At 40.3% G+C, this 22,865-nt stretch overlaps 1 protein-coding gene across 7 annotated transcripts in view; it reads right to left on the bottom strand.

Annotated features, from left to right (window-relative positions):
* rdgB (retinal degeneration B) overlaps positions 1 to 22,865 on the bottom strand; it is a 336,815-nt gene that overhangs the window by 234,355 nt on the left and 79,595 nt on the right. For all 7 annotated transcript variants that reach the window (XM_083124208.1, XM_083124209.1, XM_083124211.1 and 4 more), the window contains exon 2: positions 10,597 to 10,668. The gene's annotated coding sequence lies outside the window, so the exon portion shown is untranslated. The remainder of the gene's footprint in view (positions 1 to 10,596; positions 10,669 to 22,865) is intronic.

Below are 22,865 nucleotides of genomic sequence, written 5' to 3'. Positions count from 1 at the left end.
AATCATGTAGTCACTTTCATGTAATTACCAGTTCACACTTCTTTTTTTTTTTACTGCGACACTTTTTTGAAAATGTTCGGTTGGCTTGTTACCCTTCTTTTCCTATGCGTTCGTTTTACATAATACATAACCTACCTTCCGTCTGCCTAGATGCTTGGTGTCAGGACAAGTGCACAGCATATTCTTAGTCAAAATGCCTTGGGCCGTACTGTCCCCCAACAACGAACTATAACATTTCTTCGAGAATGCTTGGCCTCTTCATAACAGTCTTTGATAAAGTCTGAAATGGTACGTTTACTAGAACAAATACAGAACGAATTAACAAGGAAACTACCGTCACGATGCAACTCGCGTTAAACAATTTCCCGAGAACAACCTGACGAAACTTGAAAGCAAATTAAATTTTTGTTCCAATGGGACTTGAAGAAAAGAGGAAAGACAAGTAGGCGGACAACAAAATCGTGTATCAACAGTGCAAAGGAAGACATACAAGAACTGACACGACTGCCGACGGTACAGGAAAATAAATGGCGAATCTCTTTGAGAGTAGGACCCATGCTTGCCTGTTGTAAATAATAACAGCAGTCTCACTTCAGTACCTAACATTTAACCCTGAATATGACAACGACATAACATAATATGACACTGTAAGAGGTAATATTTTCGCTAGAATATAGATTTTGGATAAGGGTAGCGGAAGAAAATTAAGGGATGCGCAAACACCCCTTGAAAGCTTGACGCTCACTGAGACGCGGCAACAGAAAGCAACAGAACTTCTGTTATCTGCGTCTATTGAAATAAAATTGTGTAACACCCACTATAGGGAAACGTGCGGAACCGAAGCGGGAATATCTGTGCCAGAAGTCTGCACGTTATCTTAAGCTCAATGAGACGCGGAGACAGGACGCAACAGACCTGTTTCCGGCGTCTCGGTGGGCAATAACCTTTAAGATAACGTGCAGACTTCTGGCATGGATATTCCCGCTTCGGTTCCGCACGTTTCCCTATACTGGGTGTTACACCATTTTATTTCAATAGACGCAGATAATAGAAGTTCTGTTGCCGCGATTCTCCGCCTCACAGTGGGCGTTAAGCTGAACTTGCCAACAAGATTTCTCGGATTACAGTGTTTCCGAGCTGGTTCGTGGTGATATTTTATCGGCGTCGGTTGGCAACCTTGGTCGAAATGCCGGTATTGATCGGAAAAGAGATGGCGAGGAATACGGACGGTTCGGCCGCCAGTCCCGGATTCACCCGCTCCACGAGAGGAAGCGCCTCATTCACAGCTGCTGTCAACAGGTCCATGGATCTGCCAGGTGTTGAAATATGTTTCCGTACCTCAAAGCACGCACGCACAATCACCCTCGCCGCCCTCTCGCCAACTGAGGGACGATAACTGCCTCTTCGTGTCAAGGCTGTTTACGACACCGCCAGATTCTTAGGAAAAAGGGAAGCAAAAGGTTGTACATAGCGCGGGGGGACTTGGGTTCGATCCTGGAAATGGGGGGCATTCCAGCGTTACCTGTGTAACATTTCACACACAAAATGTAAGGTTATAGACATGAGGTTGGATTAAAATATTCATAATGAATTGAATTATGAAGTACTTTCTGGTGTCTGATAACAAATGAGAGTATGATAATGTAGCCTGAATGCATGAAAAGCATTAAAAAGCATTTTAAAATTTGACATAATTTGTCTGTGAAGCATATCGGGTACAGATGCTAGTAACTTTTGTTGGTGAAATGTGCAAATTATATACATTTACAAACATTTAAACCTTAAATGAAAAACAATAATTTTCAGATTAATTCATTTTGTTATTTCCACGGAGTAGAAGGACCACTTTTTTCGTAGAATATCCCACTTTTTTATTTAAAGATAGTCACAGCTAGACAAATAACGCTGGCAAAGATGGCTGACTGTGCTGGCCACGCCGTATCGACGACTGATTCGTTTTACAAATATGAACGTGTCAGCACAATTATCCTAATAACCGGGTTATAAGTCGACACAAGACCGAGAAGGTCTTTCGAAAATCGAGACGAGAACCACAGGAGACCATTCAGGACGTGTCGACACAACATCAAGGACAAGACAGAGCTCTGGAAAATCGAGACAAGACACGCTTAGTGCGCGAGACTCCTTGTCTTAGGATTCAATTCAAGTTAAAGTCCACTTTATTCACAAATAGACTAGTCGGGACTAGACTTACAGTTTAACCCTCCTTATCCTACGTGAATGCTTTTCAGGTAACCTATCTACAATTTCCCGCGAAAACATAGATGCGTACGCATCTTTTTTCTGCCGTACTTCCAATTGCTTACCCTCCTCTGAAGTGATCATACCCCATTAGGCGACATCCTATACCGCACGCGCAAACGTTTCCTAGCCATGGATATGTAGGGAAAAGAACAATAAAACGACGATACGTTGTTCGGAATGCAAGTTACTTGTATGCATAAATCATTGCAGTATCCATACGAAATGTCAGAGTTGACAAAATAACGATATAGAAACTTCGAGTTGTGAGTTTCATACATTCATTGCTTTTTCTGCGAATCAGTAAGATTTTGGCAGTGAGAATTTTTGAATCAATAGTTCTTTTCTTAAGCTATGTTTATTTCAATTCGTTTTGAAAAATTCTTTTGAAAATTTTCTGAACAATGAGTTACTTTCTTGTTCCTTCATTATGTGGTAAAGTTTTTATTATTTTTAGAATAATGTTTTTAGTGCATTTGCTTCAAGAGTCTGTGTTTGTTATTCTACGAGATACTCTCTCTCATTTCTTGTAAATTATTTCCTTTAATAGCTAATAAAAAAATCGAAATGGTCTTGTTTGCGTTCATATATATTTCGCCTGATTTCCAGTAAGTGCTAGTGTAACTTAACATCAATTTGCGCCGATAATTCATGTAAATAACGTTGGTTCTGATAGGGCGGCACTGAGTGCCGCGCGCAGGACGTTTGTGCTACGATGAGGACGCGTATGACGGAGGGTTGAAGTGGGATCCGACCATTAAGTTGACCTTGATTACAATGCCACGACATTACCAATATGCCATCGGAGAGACCAGACTCTCCGCCTTTTTCTGGACATTGGTATGAGACTGAAAATGTTTCAATTAAATTTAATGTGCTTTGCGACTTCATCACTCATATACGCGGATATCTACCTAATTATTTGTAGATAAGTCATAGGCTATATTTTGTTTACAGTAATTGCAAACTCAATCCACTTGTGGCAACTGAGAACCTGTGTTGCGATAAAATCCAGTTTCTCGAGTCTTCGTGGCGCCGAAACCAAGAGATAAACAACAAAAAAGCGCTATTCAGAAGAGTTCTTTGCCTTAATTACCTTACTATGCTGTGAAACTAGAATCCGAATTATTTTTACTTCTAGCTTGTGATAATAAAAGTTACACACATGCAAAGATGTAAGAAAAAGTCTACATTTTCCGAGTCATGAAAACATGTTATGTTCAATGTTATGCCATGCAGAAATGAGTAATGATACTCATTTTTAGTATTTTTTTATTTGAAAGAGCTGAAACACTACCTCATGTTAATAATTCTATTCCAGGAATATTTTGAAACAATGGTTTCCTTTAAAAACTATGAAATTTTAATGTTTTTCCAATTTTCTTACAAACTATTCCTATAATAATAAAAGCACGTGTTGTATTGAAGGTACTCTAGGATTATGATGTAGGTTGGTATCTTTAAAGGAAAACGCAATTATTGACATTTATTTGGCTGAAATATCATTGGCTAAAAATTAAAATACAAAAACGTTTTCACACTTTTTCAAATGGCGATATCTAAAAAAAACGCATCTTCAATTTTTATATTTCAAAATTGTAGGAAATGATCTTAGAATTGACCATTCTGATGGTGGCCACCTCAATTGAAAATACCCAAACACAAATGCTCGAATACTTTTGTCTCTCAATTCTAAAAAGAGCAGAACACTGTTTCGAGGCATTTGCCATATTTTTCTGCTGGAGGTCATTAGCAACCCAATGTCATTCCTAATGTACATAGGGCCATTCCATTTGAAATGAAGCACGAAATCATAAATGTTATGTCGAGGCGTCCCGCTGGAGAGAGCAGTCTCCTACATTTTCCCATGTTTGAAGACATCAACGAGATATTGAAATCATGTCTTGCCAGTCTCCCCGTTGTTTTGTAAGCAACTTTCATTATTACAACAGTAACTTTTCGCATCTAACTTGCATCTTGGATGATGACGCAGGCACTGCTAACGTAATTGCGGCAGGCGATATCTTCTTGGAAATGTGATTTTACGAATGCCAATATTATGTTCGCAATAAATAGCCTACAATTGTGTCAGCATACCATGTGAGAAACCTTTAAGACTCACCCTGTACCTACAGAGTGTGCCAAAGTAATGTTTACACACTTTGAACTTTAAAAACAAAGAAACTATTAAAGATGACTTGACAGGATGTCTTGCATTTGAAGCTGCAATGTCTATGTTGAGCATGTGCGAGAGCATATAGGCCTTTTGTTTTTAGTCCCGTTGCAGCCTGCCAAGCGGTAGTCATTAGTGTACACAAAATGGAAGAGGTGAGACATTTTTCTTTCGAGAAACGTAAGAGTCGAATGTCCAGCCAGATCTCCCGATGTAACACAGTTAAATTACTATCTGTGGGGAACTATGATGAATGCTGTGTACGCCACAAAGACAGAGACACCGAGTGACGTGGGACATGCAACGGAGACAACCTACGCTTTCCTTCCCGCAGAAACCGTATCTGCTGTTCATCGATCTGTTCAAATTGCACATAACGTATTACTGAAAATGGTGGTCACTTTGAACATCTATAACTTTAATGTAAGTGACAACAAAAAAGTTCGTGCTTGCTGGTATTAGTGTTATTGTTATTGACGTTCAAAGAGTGTAAACACTATTTTGGAACATTCTGTATATTAGCTTATGTATGCTGGCTAACAAATAATGTACCTATATAACGAACGAATTTGGTAATTTGTAGAACTTTCTGTCCAGCCAGTCGCATATATTAAGTTGTTTCTGATATGTATCGTTTCCTTTCTATTATTTGAATTTCATAGACAGACGGACGAACTGAATTAAGCTCAACGACTAATTCTAAGTAAGAAATGATAGTACACCATAGGGTCTTCAAAGCACAGCGCTTTGATTCGTTTTGCGGTTACTATTATCTATCTTACGTATGTGATCTGTGTAACTGTACCTTTCATTTGAACCAGCGCTGCGTGTAGTGCTCAGCATTAGAAAGTATATTATTATTATTATTGCTATTATTATTGCATAACAAATGTTTGTTGTATGCACTTTATGCCTGGGATTGGATCTACAGTTTAAAGTGGTATCCCAATCAGTATGCCTCTAACGAGATCGAACACACGACCCCTTGGTTACAAGGCAACAGTGTTACCAAATTATCGGGCAGGGCATTATTGCATAACCTTCCACTCTTTCTCGGTACCTAAGTTTTTGAGTTCAAGTCCTGCGTGGGTGTTATTTGTGAGTGTTCCTTCATTAATTTCATCTCATCACCCATCCTCATCGTCGCGATTAGTCAGAAGTAACAAAAATGCGACGCCAATTAACAAAACTACAAATGTCTTTAGCCCTTGCTCCCCAGTAAAAAAAAGTAAAAATTTAATTCGCTCCAGCCTGTATGTATACACGTGCCGCAGGGCTCGGAAGTATTGAGGATTGCATACGTTAACCCATCAAATCTCCGCCCAATCCAAAAAAAAAAAGTGGATATTCCTACCAGCGCGCCAATCGCAGCCGTTCGTTCACTTTAAAAGAGAAACTGACTAGTACGGAATGGTCTCCTTATATATAATGCAGACAGATCGGTGACGTCAGGAGAAGGAAAAAACAAACATATCCCGGTCTTAATACAGCTGTAGGCGAGTACTATGGCGTACAAGCTTTGGTTCGCAATGCATAAATTACCCAAACCGCCGCCGTCATTCTGGGCATCCGGTGCTTCATGAAGTTTTCAGGATCCGTCCCCGAGAGTAGCATCTGTCACGGAAGGGGGAGTCGGGACGGTTCTGAAATCTTAACTACTCCGTCTGACGCAACGGGGAAGCTCCTTGATCCGGTCCACAATAAATCAAAGCTTCCCCCGTTAAAGGCAACCGAATAGAAATCCTTAATAAGCATCGGCGTGGGTTTCTATTGTGGAAACGCCAACCAGTGGAGGAGAGGATGGGCTTTAAGGAACACGTGATCTTATGACGCACCCACGTAAATCGGGCAGACGGTACTTGCGTCTGACAGTTTCTATAAATAGCATATTCGAGTTCAGGTTAAGGTGTGATTGTAATTGTGATTGTAATTATTATGGCTCGGAAGTTGATGACCTAAAAAATCTCAAAAAATGATCTGTAGAATAACCTTAAAATTATTTTAAAATGACCTATTTTTTTTTTAAATGTCCTAAATATAGTTCTTCTCAAAAAGAAAGCTTCATTTTTTTCATAAATTACAAGAGAGTAATTGAATAATTCGATAACAGGGTGGCCACTCTAGGAGCACGATAAAATGCAAGTATAATTCCTGGATTTCAAGGCGAACTTTGCAAATGCAAGGGTAGAAGCAAATGTTTTCTCTATTTCTCTATTAATTGTATAATAATTTCATACTCAAATTTACCTAATCCACATCAAGAAATACTTATAAATTATATGGGATTAATAAAAGTTACAAATTTTCACGTCTACGGAGAATTCTCGGAGCCAATAATTCACGCATAAATCCAGGAATTCAAAGAAATGATTTTTTTTTCAATTTAAACCGGATTTTTTTATTTAAATCGATTTTTGTTATTTAAAAAAAAAACACCCTTAAAATGGCTTGTTTGGTTTTTGGCACCATACATATAGATACATGTTATTTATGAAAAGGCTTTTTCTGGCAAAAGGACCTGTAAAATATTTGAAGAGTTTGTTTAAAGCAAAAAAATGTATGTAAATATACATTTTCTGTTTCTGATACTGTATATATGAACCTACTATGGAAATGTTTGTTGAGTGTGTTAATGAAACTATAATAATTTCAGTAACTTTCTTCCAGTAAAAATGAAACATTCTGGATGTAGGTACTACTCTATGTGATCAGAAGTATCCGGACACCCACCTGAAAATAAAGTACAAGTTTGGGCAACCCTCCATCGGGAATACTGGCAATCAATACGGTGTTGGCCCACCCTTAGCCTTTATGACAGTGTTCACTCTCACAGGCATACTTTCTATCATGTGCCGGAAGGTTTCCTGAGGATTTCCAGCTCATTCCTCGCAGAGCGTCAAAATGAGAAGAGGTATTGATGTGGATCGGTGTGGTCTAGCACGAAGTCGGCATTCCAAAACATCCCAGAGATGTTCTATGGGATTCAAATAAGGACTCTGCGCAGGTCAGTCCATTAGTGGGACGTTGTTGTCGTCAAACCACTCCCCCACAAGCCCTGCAGTATGGACGGGTGCTCGGTCGTGTTGAAATACACAATGGTAATCCCCAAACTGTTCTTCGACGGTAGGCAGCATGAAAATTGTTAAAATGTCAACGTAAGCTTGTGCCGTGACATTGCCATGTAAAGCAACAAGGGGACCAAGCCCCCCCTACAGGAGAAACATGACCACACTGTAACCCCACCACCTCCGAATTTCACTGTCGGCACTACACAGGCTGGTAGATGTCGTTCACCAGGCATTCACCACACCCACACCCTACCATCGGATCGCCACATTGTGTACTGTGATTCATCACCCCACACAACGGTTTTCTACTGTTCTATGGTCCAGTTTCGACGCTCTTTGCACCACACGAGGCGGCGTTTGGTATTTGTCTGTGTGTTGTTTGACTTACGGGCAGCTGCTCGGCCATCGAAACCAAGTTACCGCACCTTGCACCAAACAGTAATGGTGCTTGGAGTAGATCCTGATGCAGTTCGGAATTTCTGTGTGATGGTGGCGATGGTTGATTGACGATTATGCTGTACGAAACTCTTCAATACTCGATGGTCTCTGGAGGTCAACATGGGAGGTTGGCCTGCACGCTTTTGGGTTGTACACATCCCTTCAATATAACACCGGAAACAGTGGACAGAGGGAGATGTTTAGGAGGGTGGAAATCTCTCACGCAGACTTCCTACACAAGTGGCACCCAACCAACTGACCACACGTTGAAAGTCTTTGAGTTCCTCAGACCATCCCATACTGCTGTCTCACCCTGTCTGGAGACTACTGAGTTCGCTGACTATGTGTTCTACGCGGTAGATGGCAGTACTGTGTCGCGCTCTATGATAAACACACGTTTCGCGGTGTGTCCGGATACTTTTGATCACATAGAGTATATAAATTGAAACTTAAAACATAGCTGAATTTTGACAATCTTTTTTAATTATAGTTTTCAAAATATCAACTGCCATATTCATTTACAGTTTAATGATAATGGCACTATTTACTGTTTAACATGATTAGTATTTTGTACATTATTCTACACAAAATGCCTATTTTTGCCTGTAAAATTTATTGAATTTATAAATCAAGAGACATTTAAGTATGTTCACACTTTACATATCCTTTCGTATGAGCTTCATTCGATCAGTACATATACGTTTGTATCCTTTCTTTTCCTTTCTTACAGCCTAATAAACACAATTAAATAATTACGAGGTTAATGTACTTTCACCAAAAGTGAAGGTACATTATTCTATGAATAATTTCTTAAAATGATTTAAATCAATGATTTAAAAAAAATCACCTGATTTATATATTGATTTAAATCGCCATTTAAATCAACCTTGATTCCCGGTGAATACGCACCCTGGATAAAACCGACAATTTGGTGGTTTAAACTACCGAACCAATAGGGGAAAAAGCAATTATAAGACATTAGTCATTCACTTCCTTTCAGAGTGGGTCTTGAATGATACAGTAACCGCTCAGCATCACTGCAAAGTTGTGTTTCAAGTGCATCAGATTATACGTTGTTCTTTTTTACTGCTGTGATTAATTTTACTTTAAAACCGCAGATAAAAGCGATACGAAACAGTAGCCAAAAAGGGAACTTCAAAGTAGGCTTCACCCAAAGTATTTTAAGATTACTGGAGAAAAATAAATTTATCACAATTAATTATTTAAATCCATTGTCAAATATATACAGTTACAAATAACATTTTGCTTTTGGATTGACCACATTTTCAATTAATGGCTTACTTGCTAAAAATTTAGAAAATTTAAATATGAAAGCTATGCTAGCAAATTCATTTAAAATTCACGAAATAACAAGTACAGAAAGAAGGAGCGGGAAAGAAACCAAAAATATTTTAAAATACAACAAAAACGGCGAAAAATACTGGCAAATGACCTAAAAACCAAAAAAGTTCGGGAAAAAAAAGCAAAATAAAAACAATGTTTTTTTGGTTCTAATTGAAGGGAAAAGGGCTACTACCAGGTTTAGCATTTTCTTCAAGATCCAGAAAAAAATATGATTTTTCATCAACTTTCGAGACCTAGTACGTAATTATACTTGTGATTGTTTAAATCCTGCTCCCTCTGTTATCGGTGACGGCGCTATAGGTGGTCGGACAAGTTGTTGAGTTGAGTTGTTGTTTTAAGTCCACTTTATGGACAGTAAGGCTAATCGGGACTGGACCTACAGTTTAAAGTGGGATCCGAACCACTTGTGCCTCCACCGGGTATCGAACCCGGGACCCCTTGATTACAAGGCGACGACGCTACCACTGCGCCATCGGGATGGCCCTAGGTGGTCGGACAAGTCCGCCTAACTTACCGCACCCTAGCAAACAAGCTCTTTGAGGCCAAATATGCATTTTTGTATGGTATTTAGTTGCATATATGTGCGACTCGACTCAGAAAACATTGTCCTTTCTGTCTCCACATTTATCGGAGACAGTGCACAGCATGAACTTTGTTCGATCATACAACAAAGACTTATCGTCGATGCTTATATATCCTGAAAATTTTCGCCCGGCGCCTGAATGAATTTGAATTTGAGTTAACTCCACTTCATACACGGATAGGCTAATTGGGAGTGGACCTACAATTTCAAGTGGGATCCGAACCACTGTGTAATGTGTTTCCACCGGGTATAGGACCCTGAATTTTCAAATTAAGTTCTAAATTATTTTCCTTTAAATTTCGAGGCCGTTTATGGAATTTTCCATTACTTTCTTTTAAATAAAGAGTTTTATTTTTAATGAAATATTTAGAGAGATAAAACGAATTAAAAACTTTCCAAAAGGTGTCAGTCACCTCAATTGATGGCAACATAAGAAGAAAAATAAAATTCGCTAACTCCAGTTTCCTTTCGTCACATAACCTGAAATATTTAACAATACCTTTACTCCATCTAATTCGCGTGACAACATCTCCATTGGAAATAGTAGTTGGACTGTAACCCTAATTTTCTGTTTATCGTGCAATGAGAAAAATTCAGAACAATGTCAATTTGTAACATGTATAAATATTCCTATCCATTAGCTCTACTTCTGTGTTAGTAGCTTTACTAGTGTTCAGTAGTGGTAGAAAACAGTTTTCCAAACTTACCTGAACCAACAATTCCATGCTGCATCCAGGCTTGATTAACTTCATAGTCAAATCAGAAGTTGGCCGGAATCCCTGCGGAGAGAAAACAAGCATTTGCATCAGATAAACAACTACTAAACAACGCATGTGATGTACACTAGACCAAACAGGAAACATTTGTTTCAAAACTTTATTTGTCAAGACTATAAATACGGCATGGAAAAAAGTTTATAAACTGATTACTATTATTTTGTGCACCTGGTAAAGCAAGATGCATAATTTACAACAGAAGTTGAGAAATTTTCGAAAAATATACATAGTGATACAAGGGAGTGTCAAATGAAAACATTAATTTATTTTTGTTTCTTAGCTAGTAGATTTATCTATGTAGGGTTGCACAAGTTTGCTGCATTTTAGCACAGATCTATTGCTGATCTACACATATTTGCCACTTTGAGTTAGAGCCTGTATACCTTAAGAAGAATAAGTCTTTGGGGTTCACGTGCAGTCACTTAGGAGCCACTGCGAGGTTCTTTCCACCCATCTGCGAAATGAGGCCATTGTCGAACTTTCTCCTCCATTAGTAAACCTGCTGGTGTGGTAAGCATGCACAGTGATATTGAATTTTCTTTGCCGAGAAATTTCTGTAAGTTCTAGGCTGACAGAGGACAAGAAACCATTCCTCTTCCCTGGTACAAGTGTGTAGAGAAGGCGCAATCTTTAAAATAACAAAAATGGCGTATTGAAGCTCACTTGATTAGCGTTACAGCCTTGAGGTCGTTTTGTAAATAACAGTTGATACCTCACGTAAATTTGAGGTGGATAGAGTTTGCCTACAATTTGTATTGGACTTTTAAGGTTTTCGTAGGCAACATGCTCTCTACAAAGCCTATCTATTTAGGGATGAACATGAAAATCGTTCTTATTGTAGATTCTCTTTTATTTACAACAACAACTATGTAATTATGGAAATCTATTTTGAGTTCTTCTCTTTAACTTTAGACAATGTTAACTATTGGGTTTGAAACAATGTTTGTTTCTTCGTTATTTTGCTTTCCTACCTCTCTAGGTTACTCACGATGATAAAAATGAATGATGATCAAATTAAATGGACGATGGGAGAAACACAACGCCACATCCATAGCATTGATTCCCAGGGCATCACGGTCATCGATTTGTCAGAGAGGTTACGAAACCATAATTACAAACAATTAACATTTTGATGTCTGTGCGATTAAAGGAGGGGATGCCAGAAATTATTCTTATCTCTGCTAGGGATATACACTGAAAAAAATATCGGTGATAAAACAACACAGACAGTGGTTTCAACACCACTGAGGTGAAACGTTGACCAAAATGGAGTGTGGACTTCCTGGGACCACTGTCGGTCTTGTTTTAACACCATTTTTTTTACAGTGTAGGGATATATTAGAACAATATCATTTCCGAGGGAAACCCCAAAAAATTACGTGATAGAATGCACGCTGGCGGCCATTTTTCAAGGAGGATTTACTGAGCTCCGTGGCGAACTGGTTAGTACTATGTCTGGGGTCCAGGGTTCGAATCCCGACCTGTGTATGGGTGTTCTTTGTGAGTGTCCCTTCATCAATTTCATATTATCACCACTCATCCGCATCGTTGCGATTAGCCAAAGTGGCAGAAAGGCGACGTAAAATAACCTAATTCAATCAATTAAAAGAAGAATTTAAATCGTATACAATTGTAACAGTTGTTATGGGCATACAACATTTCGTTTCTTACATTTTCGAGGGCGATAAATTAGATGGAACCAGTTATAATATCATAGCTTTAAAATTTAATGTGAGCATTTTTTCTTTCAAAAATACGATATGGACAAAAAAATACTTTATTAAGTGAACTGAGATAAGCACAGTTAGTATCAAAAAATATGTATTCCAGGAGTATCAGAAAAAATATAAATATGTTCCGCTTTCCCGCATACTCACTTTCAATAAAAATGGGAGTTTTTAATAGCAAGTCCGGCCATTGTCGTAGAGTTAGGCAACACATACAACATTATGCAGAAATTGGGTGCTCAGGATCTAAACGCACGCCATGAAATTAGGCGCACGGCAGACGTTCGCGCTGTTGCCACGTCTGAGCTCAACCCGTGTGTTCGGAGGTTTAAGATAATGAAAGATCTCCTTGGTCTTTGTAATCCATTTGAGACAAACTGAGAGTATTTGCCCGAAAGCTCAGGGACATTGCCACACAGTGCGCGGGGACCAGCGACTTTTATCCCGCTCTCGCTTTGCTTTTCCCTCATGTGGCACCAGCGCAATTCTGAGCAGCCGCCTATTTTCATGGCCCTCACTTTAGGTGTCCCATTTTCATTGAGGGTGATCTGACATGCGAAACGTCACTGCAAGGTTGACTTGTCTCGGAGCATAGCTACTGGGGCTTACAAACAAACAAATGTCGCGGGTCTGCAGGCAGAACGTGAAGTTGTCGGCGTTTGAACAAAGCGGGACTCTCGCTCTAGCAAGAGCATAATATCCCAGCCACTCGATCACCCCGCAGCCATTCAAATCAAATCACCGACGGAAGATCAGGAGATTGGGACATTCAGGGGCAACTGTAAACAACTCCAACTGCCGAATGTTATTCTTGGACAGCGCATCGAAAGAGCGTCATTGAAATTCTAATTTGTTCGCTTACCATTTCGCAACAAGGACCTATGTTGATCGGCGCTAGGCTTGCTTCATTCATTTCCTCTTCTGCATTTGAAGTCTTACTTCACGTGCTACAAACGTTCAACAAAAGAGTTCTTGTTTTCGTGTGTAAAAATACAGCATGTCCCAAAATGAATATCGGGGTTTTAAGTAGTTGCTATATTGCAACAGACAAAGGTAAATGTTTATTTGTACATGGACGATAAGAACGGCTGTGGAAGTTTGCTACCCTCAGCGCTTATCATTTCATTTGTTTCCCATCAAAGCGGCGTAGGTGTATCACAAGATGGCGACTCCCGTGCAGAAGTCCTTTTGTGTCATTGAATTTGCAAGGTGTGGTTCTTTGTTCTTCTTGTGGGGCTATGACAAAGATAAAGTGTACGTACCACGGATATCTGCCGACTTGCCAGAATTGAGAAACAGGGTTGTTGCAGCTGTTCAATCTATCACTCCAGACATGCTGACCCGTGTTTGGGAAGAATTGGACTACCGGATGCATGTGTGTCGTGTCAAGAAAGGTGCTCACATTGAACATTTATAAGGTACACAATGTAAACTTGTTGAGTTGTTTACTCCCATATAAGCTCTGTCCTTGTACCCCACATATAAGGGAAATTGAAGACCATGAAACCCCGATAATCATTTTGGGACACGCTGTATATTCTCTCTCAGATGTAGGGCCGGCTTTAGAGGGCCGGCTTTAGAGCAGTAAAAAGCTTTTGTTTTAATTTTGCTTTACGCTCGTCGGGTTGATTCGGTTTTGTTTATTTTACTTCACTTTTCTGTCACTATTGGCTAATTGTGAAGATGAGGAAGAGTGTTGATATGATGAAATTGATGAGGGACACTCACAAAGGACGCCCAGGCTGGGATTCGAACTCGGGAGCTCTTGTCGTAGCGGCCTCCACCGCGAATCGAACCCAGAGCTTCCTAGTTGCGAGGCACAGTTTTAGCCACTACATTAACGAGGAGGTCCTTTAGAATGTAGTAAGTGTTCAAGTTAGAAAATTTAAGAATTGTCATATTGTGGGTGCATGCATGTCTATGTACGTAGTACTTGTCTAACATTGGGCCGGCCGAATGGCAGGAATCTCCTGTTGCGTGAACCGTAAAGTTAAAGCAAGACATTCGCTGACTGGAATAGATGGTCTGGATTTTGTATATTTCTTGCTAATTTTGGTCCCATCTTAGTCAGCTGAATTTCAAAGCCATATGGAACAATATTCTGAATCCAGTGTCACATCTGTACTCGAGATTTAAAGTGTCTCTGATTAAATCACTTTCGCTATACTTATTTCATTTTTTAAACTCGGACGAATGCAAAATCTCCGTGGACGCTTGATAGCACTAGCAATAGCAACCACAGAAGTTGCTGCTAAAAGCTCATCTTCGTCGTCATACAAAGTATTTCACGTGTGCTGGCAACTAAGCATTGAAGTCAACTGATTCACATCCATCGATTCCGGCAAAGCGAATCGGCTTTGCGTAGCAGCCTTGCCAACCGGCATAGTGAAGATGCGCCTTAAGAATGAAAATGGCATCACTGCAGTTGTGTCATGTTACAGCCAAGAAAAATGGCTAGTAGTCCTGTGGAAAGTTCTTTCTACTTTAAAGTTTCACGTCGCCATTCTGGCACTTTTTGGAAAACTGCAACGATAACAATGAATGGTGATTCTACACCACTAATGCGCAGACAAGGACTCGAATTCGGATACTTCAGTGGCCGTCGAAGCGACAAAAAGGAGTTTTCAGTGCCAGAAGTAACCGTGATGGGACGACATCTTGTCATACACACAAACACTGACCAACAAGATCTCCGGATCTAACACCCTGCGACTTTTTTCATATACGCTACAAAAAAAAACCAAAAGAAAAAAAGTTTACGTGCGACAACTCTTGTAAGGGTACAGAATATGAAACAAGACGCTCCAATTTGCAAGAGTTGATGAGCATAGATCCCTGCGTACTTAGGAAGAATTGAACTACCGCGCCGATATCTGCGTGTGCCATAGAGTGTACACATTAGACATGTGCAACTTGGTGATACCAATGTATAGACATTCTCTACACAATCATACATCGAACATGACTACATCCATAATAGATTGGATGTTATCAGTGTCGGCGGTAAGGTCCCAACGTCCACCGGTCAGGAGGGTGTGTGTATAGCGGTTGCCTCAAATGGTTTGCTACATCCACACCACATCGGTAGTTTTAAATGATTTTTTCAAATGATGGGGAGTTAAAAAACGTGACGGGACACGGGAATTGCCATAAAGAGCAACGTTTTCATATTCACCATACAAAATTCCTTGCATGAAAAACTTCTGTGCGTGCAGAGAATAAAAATTAACATCATTTACAATGTAATGGAAAATGTCTACCATTAATCAAAGGTTTCTTATTTATTTGTGTTTTTCTCACCAATAAAAATAATAATATAAAACAAACAATCCTGACTAACAGAAACTACATTGTGTCATTTCACAGTTCCGAAAAGCAGAAATGAGACGTTAAATAAACTAAACTGATCTGTCAATCACAATGTTCAAAACAGCAACACATTATTTCGTGTTTCTCTCTTACTACTTCTATAACATTCATCAAATTGTATCTAACATTAACTATATTATTATTATTATTGTTATTTCATTTATTCGATATTTCTTTCATATTAACGATGTCGTTCTGGTAGTTAAATTCTCGTTATAGTTTTATGTGCAAAATCAAGTAGCGTTGCACCTTGTATATTGGAACCTACTGAGAAAAGTTATGAAACTACAATTACATACCGCCCACCCCCCTTCAGTTCTCCATGTGGGTTATCTTCCAGTTTTGGTTAATCGCGACGATGAGGAGTGATGATATGATCAAAGTGATGGAAGAACGCCCATACCAAGGCCGCGATTCGGTCCCGCGACCCTTGGTGTCGTAGCGCACTGCGCTAACCACTCCTCCAAGTAGGTTGGCTAGGATTTTGTCAAATACAAGTACTTTTACGTTACTTGCACGAACAATGATTGCAGAAAGGGTTTAAGCTTGAGAATTTATTTTCTCAGGCGAAACTGTCATAAGCTTGGGAAATATTTTACCTAGAATACTCTCCCTTTCTGCCATCCATTAGTTCAAGTTACTGCCTTGACACCAACAAGTCCCGGATTCGATTTCCGGTGTCGACTTATTTAGGATGTCTAGAAAATCTAGTCCCGATTAATGTAAAGGTGCATTCAATAAATAACCGGAAAAGTAGCATAAAAAATCTAAAATACGACCGTGATTGTTATATGTATGTTATTTTGTGAAAGCATCTGTAAGCCATTCATAGCTGTGGCTGGCACGCCTACCTCGCGCACGGGACTTTGGGAAACAGTTACACAAGATGGCGGCACCCTTACTGGAGTGCTCCAAGCTGGAGCAGCGAAATGTCGTGAGACATTTGTTGCGTGAAGGCGCATGACAGTTCAGTACGGTGACAACTGTAGAGTCGATCACAAGTATACCAGTGGGCAGAGAAGTTCAAATAGGGCATAACCAGTGTTGAAGATTCTCCGCGTCCAGGTCGCTCTGTCACTGCATTTGACATTTTAACTTTGTTTTGGGACAGCAAGGGAGCAGTTCTTGAACATTACATGCCCAGAAGTCATAGTGTAAACAGTACCACTTTCTCCAACCTCTTGAGCGAAAAACTGAAACCAGCCATTCTGCACAGTGACGACGTAGTCTGATGTCCACTGGTGTGCTTTTGCTCAACGACAATGCGAGACCACACACTGTCAATGCGACATTGTCTACCATCGAGGACCTAAAGTTTCAGTGCTTACCCCACCCTCCATATTTGCCCGATCTCGGACATTCCGATTTCCACACCTTTGGCCCACTGAAAGATGTACTAAGTGGATCAAGGTTCCAGAATGAAGACAAAGTCCAGTCAGCGGTGCATGTGTGGTTACGCACGCGTCCAAAATATTTTTTCCCTGTGAAATCAGTTCCTTATCAAGCGCTGGCGTAGGTGAATTAAACTATGGTGGGGGGAGGACTATGTTGAAGCATAGTACTGTAGTTATTTTTGTGCTTGAATGAAATATTTGTTACAACATATTTCCGGTTATATATTGAATGAGCTATGTATTGTGCTAAAGTTCGTTATATTATTTTACTATCCGAAAAAGTATTGTTCGAACATCTTTTGTTCGTTCTATAATGCTATCAATACTTCTCATAGGACTCTGTCCCGGGAATCTGTGGAGCAACAAAACCGCGCATAACAGTACAGAAGGGGAGAAAGCGAGTGGGCGGAGCGACGCAATACGCCTTTCTGCTAACGGTTGGTAGTTCCAGCCGCATTTTCCTCTTGATGCAATCGCTTCCCCTATCACGTATTCATTGGTCGATCCTTCTCGAGTCACTATTTGCGCAGAGATTAGTTTTCGTTCGTTTGCTGCAGATTCCCAACCAGTGTTGCAAACCACAAAGGGGGGGGGGGGGTGAGAGGGAACCTTGGACGGGAAACGATTGACGGCCAAGGGCACCTGCAGGGGGCGCAGAAGGGCAATTGCCCCCTCCATTTCAAATTGTATGCAAAATTTTCTTGCTCACTTCGCTCGCACGATCTGAATTTTAAAAATTGTAAAAGAGAGAATGCCATGGCGCTCCGTGCAATTATTTGCGCTACATTAAATCAATATTGTTTTCACTTTGCAATAAATTGAATGCAAAAATTGTTATGCTCGCTTCGCTCGAAATGTAACATTTTCTGTAATGCATTGTAAATTACCAAAGAGTGAAGTAGGATTTATCTTAATTGATTTTGTCTTAAATTCATTAGCAAATGTTTTGAGGAAGAGGAGAGTGCGCATTTCAGAGACAATTTATATAACCCTTGCTGTTGGTTTATTATGAGGTGGGTTAATTGATTATGTAATGTATTTAAATAAATGTTGTGTAAATGTATATGTGTGTGTGTTCCTAGAAGCTTTGAATACAAATACAATTTAGTGTTAGCATGTTTCTTATTTTACATCGCTCTATGTTGCATATGTGTAAAACATATGTTGTACGTGCATTTTCTGTCTTTCAAAAGTAGAGTCTGTGTGATTGTTTTCATTAATGTGAAATTGAACGTTTCGGAAAAAAAAAAATCAAATCGTTTGTTCCGACACAAATGCTTTACCACCGACTTCTAGCCGTAATTTACAAGGATAATAACGTCTTTGATACTACTGCTACTACTACCAATAATAATAATAATAATATCATTGGCACGTTTATCTTGGTACTTACCCTCCACCAAGACAAAAATTCATGGTTGCGCCTCTGTACCCAACATAGAGTATAGTACTTAATCATACCTTTTAGGAACCGCACGTGCCCCCGCAATGACGGCTGGTAATTTAAGGGTAATATCTACGCTTCGTCAACAACAAAAAACATATTCCATCAAGGAAGTCACTTCGATTCGCATTAAAGGGTTGCTGACGAAAAGGTCAAAAGCCACCACGAGCTCATCGCGAGGGGAGGAGAGAGAGAAACGGACGAGGAACAAGAAAGTGATTCCTCCGCCAGGGTGTGCAGTGAGCAACGCACGCTCTATACCTTGGAGAGAGATGATGACCACTCAAATGTTTATTTAAGTGCAAGCAGCAAATTCATGCACTATAAAAGAGAAGTAAAAGTTGGAAGTCCTGATTGTAACGCCACTTTACTTCAAAGAAAGTTCCGAAATATCAGTTTTCCTCTGACAACCATACGTCAAATCCACGTGGAGCCCAGTAAATCCTTCCCTCAATCCTTTCCCACCAATAGCGTCCGTTTTAGGAACTGACAGTACTTGTCAAGTTCACGTGGAGTAAACGAAATATTGTCAATTGAGTTTCATTCGAGACTTCATAACGTGAGGTTGAGGTTATCTTTGATAGGTTGTGTTATTGTTGTGTTGCGCAATTTTTTTAATACAATGTGGAGACCTAGGGAGCGTTACGTCGTCGCAGTGCGTGTTGGATGTCTAAACACTGCAGCAAGTAAAAGGGACAACAGCGCTTCTCAGAAAAACAGGTGCTGGCTCGAAACCAGATACGCGTCCGGTGGGCTTTCTTTCGAGCTATATCAAAGATACCTAACTGGCGTTCGAATCAGAACTTCAACTATGCAGATTGAAAAATAACATGATTTGTGAACAAATGTGCAACTAGTACAGTGGGATACACTAGTATTGCTTGGCAAATTTTCCATGGCTATTTTCATTAATGTTTCCCTTACATCCTGTGTGTTTTTAAGCGATGGATTTTTATGTATGGTGGTGGAGAAGTTGTCAACAGCTTGTTTTGAGTTTTCTTTTAGCTCTTATTGGGTAAAATAAAGTGCATTAACATGGTGATGGACAATTTGCATGGTAATACTCATGGCTCACACTGTACATCATTCCGTCGTGTGAGAAACAGACGAACGTAACTCCAATTTACCAAACATACAGGAGACAGGAAATAATTTATTCTTAGGAATATGTCTGATTCCTAACAAGCATAAATAAATTGGAGATACGCGACTCCACTTTACCGCTAAGGATACATCGATCTGACTGCAAACGGGGTTCTTCACGAAAATAGCATTTCTACGGTTACGTTGCTCTGGCTTTCACGCGACGATTTGATCATAGAATTTCTCATTCAATCACGATTAAATTCTGCAGAGTATTTTCATAACACCATTGATGAACATCCTAGAGAGGGGAAATCTTGGGCAGTGATACTTCAGGGGGTGGCCCGGTTGGGAATATCCTCCGGAAATTTAAAAATCCTACTCGAAAATTTCAATAACTTGGTAGAGCATTCGGACAATAGCTAAGAAATTTGGCAACAATGCTGACTTTCGCTCTCTTTCATTCATTCTAATTTAACGTAGAACGTAGAAGTTCCCTAATAACGGGGATCGGCACCGGGATGGCGTAGCTCAATTCACCATTCATCCACTCGCTGGCTCCGACTGGGACCCCAGCCCACTGCAAGGGGTGTTTAAATAAATAGAATGGCAACACTAGATATGGGTTAACACACTCTTCAAGACTGAGTCGGCATGGTGGAAATAGCTCATTCACCCTGACAATCCTCTGGCTAACTTTCTCTTCTCATTTACACATGAGCCCCGTTCACTTCTCTCGTTACTATTTATTCTCCTTCCCTTCCTCAAGTCAATCACCTCCGTTGCCCTCCTGTCATGAGTTCTCTTGCTGCTCTAAATGCCATAACTCCGGTAACTTGCACAATGCCTGACTAATACATTCCTTAGTACTTTCTACTTACAAGTCCTGTCAGTGATCGAGACTTGAATGAATTTAAATTATCGTTCGTTTTGATAACTGCTACTATAGGTCTTTTCCACTCTTACGGCGGCCGGTCCTAGTTCTGGCAAGGGAAGTGGGGAGCGGGGATTACGCCGCAGAGCAACCAGACAACATCAGTGGCGCCGAGACACACGACGCGGCGGGAGAAAGTACTACGTGAACCTCGTTCTACTGGCTGCTGCGTTTCTTATAGTGCTGGATTGATCGCTTCCCTTGCCAGAACCGGCCGCCGTAACAATAGAAAAGATCTTTAAGCCCCGCGACAGGTTAAGTTTGCAGCAACATTTCACACATGTAGACCCAAACGTGCGCGCAGAATATACCGTGCGTTCATTTCGATCTTCAGCCGAGAGATCGGGAGAAGCGTGGCGGGCGGCGCTGACGGAGATGCCGACATTTGCGGCCTGTAATGCCCGCTTATTTTTATGGACATACGCAGACATTTATATAAATATTGCAAAAAACGAGCACTAACCTGTGTTATAACACGCAAAAGTTCTTGTGTAATTCATCCAAGTTCTGTCCTCATATACACAAATAAATACGCTTTAGAAACGATGGTAAGAGCCACAGATAATAAAACATTTTAATCATAGTTTTGACCAGTAACGTCCTGCTTAAGTTTATATCCTTGAAAGAGTTTTGTGTCGATGGGGATCGTTTGGAGGTTTCGAATGTGCAACACTGTATCAAGATTACGCTGCAGACGAAACCGTTAAAAGTCAATGGTTTTTTCTTCGCGACTAGATGAAGACAGCTGTGAATATAGTGGCGAGCAGATGTAAACCAAGAGCGTGTTAGATTCGTACTGTGCGCAAGAGTGAAATTCTTGGTTACTTGCCGTTACTTGTTTGTGTTATTGCAGTGTGTATGTGTGTTGTGTCAGTGAGACGATTGGAATGCCAGCCGCAAGGTTCACGATAGAACAAATAATTTTTATGTATGACACTTACGTGAAAACAGACTCGTGTCGAGACGTGTGTAGGCAATTTGTACAGAAATTCCCAGGCGTTTCATCTCCACATAGAGATACGGTTAGACATCTTGTCCTTAAATTACGAGAAACTGGATCGTTAAATTTTAAAACACCTAAGCAAAAACGACGGATTCTAACCGAAGCAAAACTCGATGAAATTGGTGCAGCGTTAGAACGTTCTCCAAACAAACCTCTACTCCGTGTTTCACAGGAGATGGGCGTGTCAAAATCATCAGCACATACAGCCACTAAGCTACTAAAATTAAAACTCTTATAACACAGGTTAGTGCTCGTTTTGCAATATTTATATAAATGTCTGCATATGTCCATAAAAATAAGCGGTCATTACAGGCCGCAAATGTCGGCATCTCCGTCAGCGCCGCCCGCCACGCTTCTCCCGATCTCTCGGCTGATGATCGAAATGAACGCACGGTAGTTCCGCTGCAATACTGCCGATTTTCTTGCTGCCTGTGACATGAACAGCTCGACGCTTGAGGCAAGATTGGCACGGGAGATGCTGAACGCCCCTGTCGCGAGGCTTAGTTATATCAGGGAGTCAGGAACCATAAGACTAATGTGGAGGGTACTTTACTGAAGTGTCCGTGCAGGTGGATAAGTCGGCGAGGCGCCGTTGAGTAAGCCACTGACCTCACACCTATGGGGTCACCTGAAGGATATGGTTTAGTCCACCCAGATTCCCGACCTACACCATCTGCAAGGGAGGATAGCGGAATGTGCCGCGCAAATACCGCCTGCCACAATCCTCAGTGTCCTGAAGAACTGGGAGCGTCGTCTGAACATGTGCGTTGCTGAAGAGATTTAACATATTGAGCTTATCATACAGACAATATAAGCTGAAGTGAATAGCACTAAGGTTCCTGACAATTAACTCACCCTGTACAATAAAATTAAATTCTCGTGAAACTCAGCAATGGAACGGGTAAAGCGACAGGGCTGGTTTAATTTAAGCTTCTATTGTGGTATGTCGTATAATGAAGGTATTATTATTTACATGCTTTAAAACAATCAAAATTCGGACTTAAGAAGTCATTTTGATTGTTTTTTTTTTTTACCCAGCTCACGTCCATACGTCCTACTAGAGAGTTCGCGTCCTGTCGGGATAAATTATAGTTAATTATACCTAATTACACCGAATTTAATTGCATATCAGAGGTAAGGGAAAATTTTAAATTATAAGTATTGTTTTATTAGTATTATGATTTGACGCCTATGACATCCCTCCCTCCCGTGAAATTCGGTACCCCCTCCTCCCGGAGGAAAGTGA

This window comes from Lepisma saccharinum, chromosome 6 (assembly GCF_977018435.1).
Source record: "Lepisma saccharinum chromosome 6, izLepSacc3.1, whole genome shotgun sequence".
Lineage (NCBI taxonomy): Eukaryota > Metazoa > Arthropoda > Insecta > Zygentoma > Lepismatidae > Lepisma > Lepisma saccharinum.
Note: the sequence above shows the minus strand (reverse complement) of the source record. Positions and strands in the feature narration are given on the sequence as shown.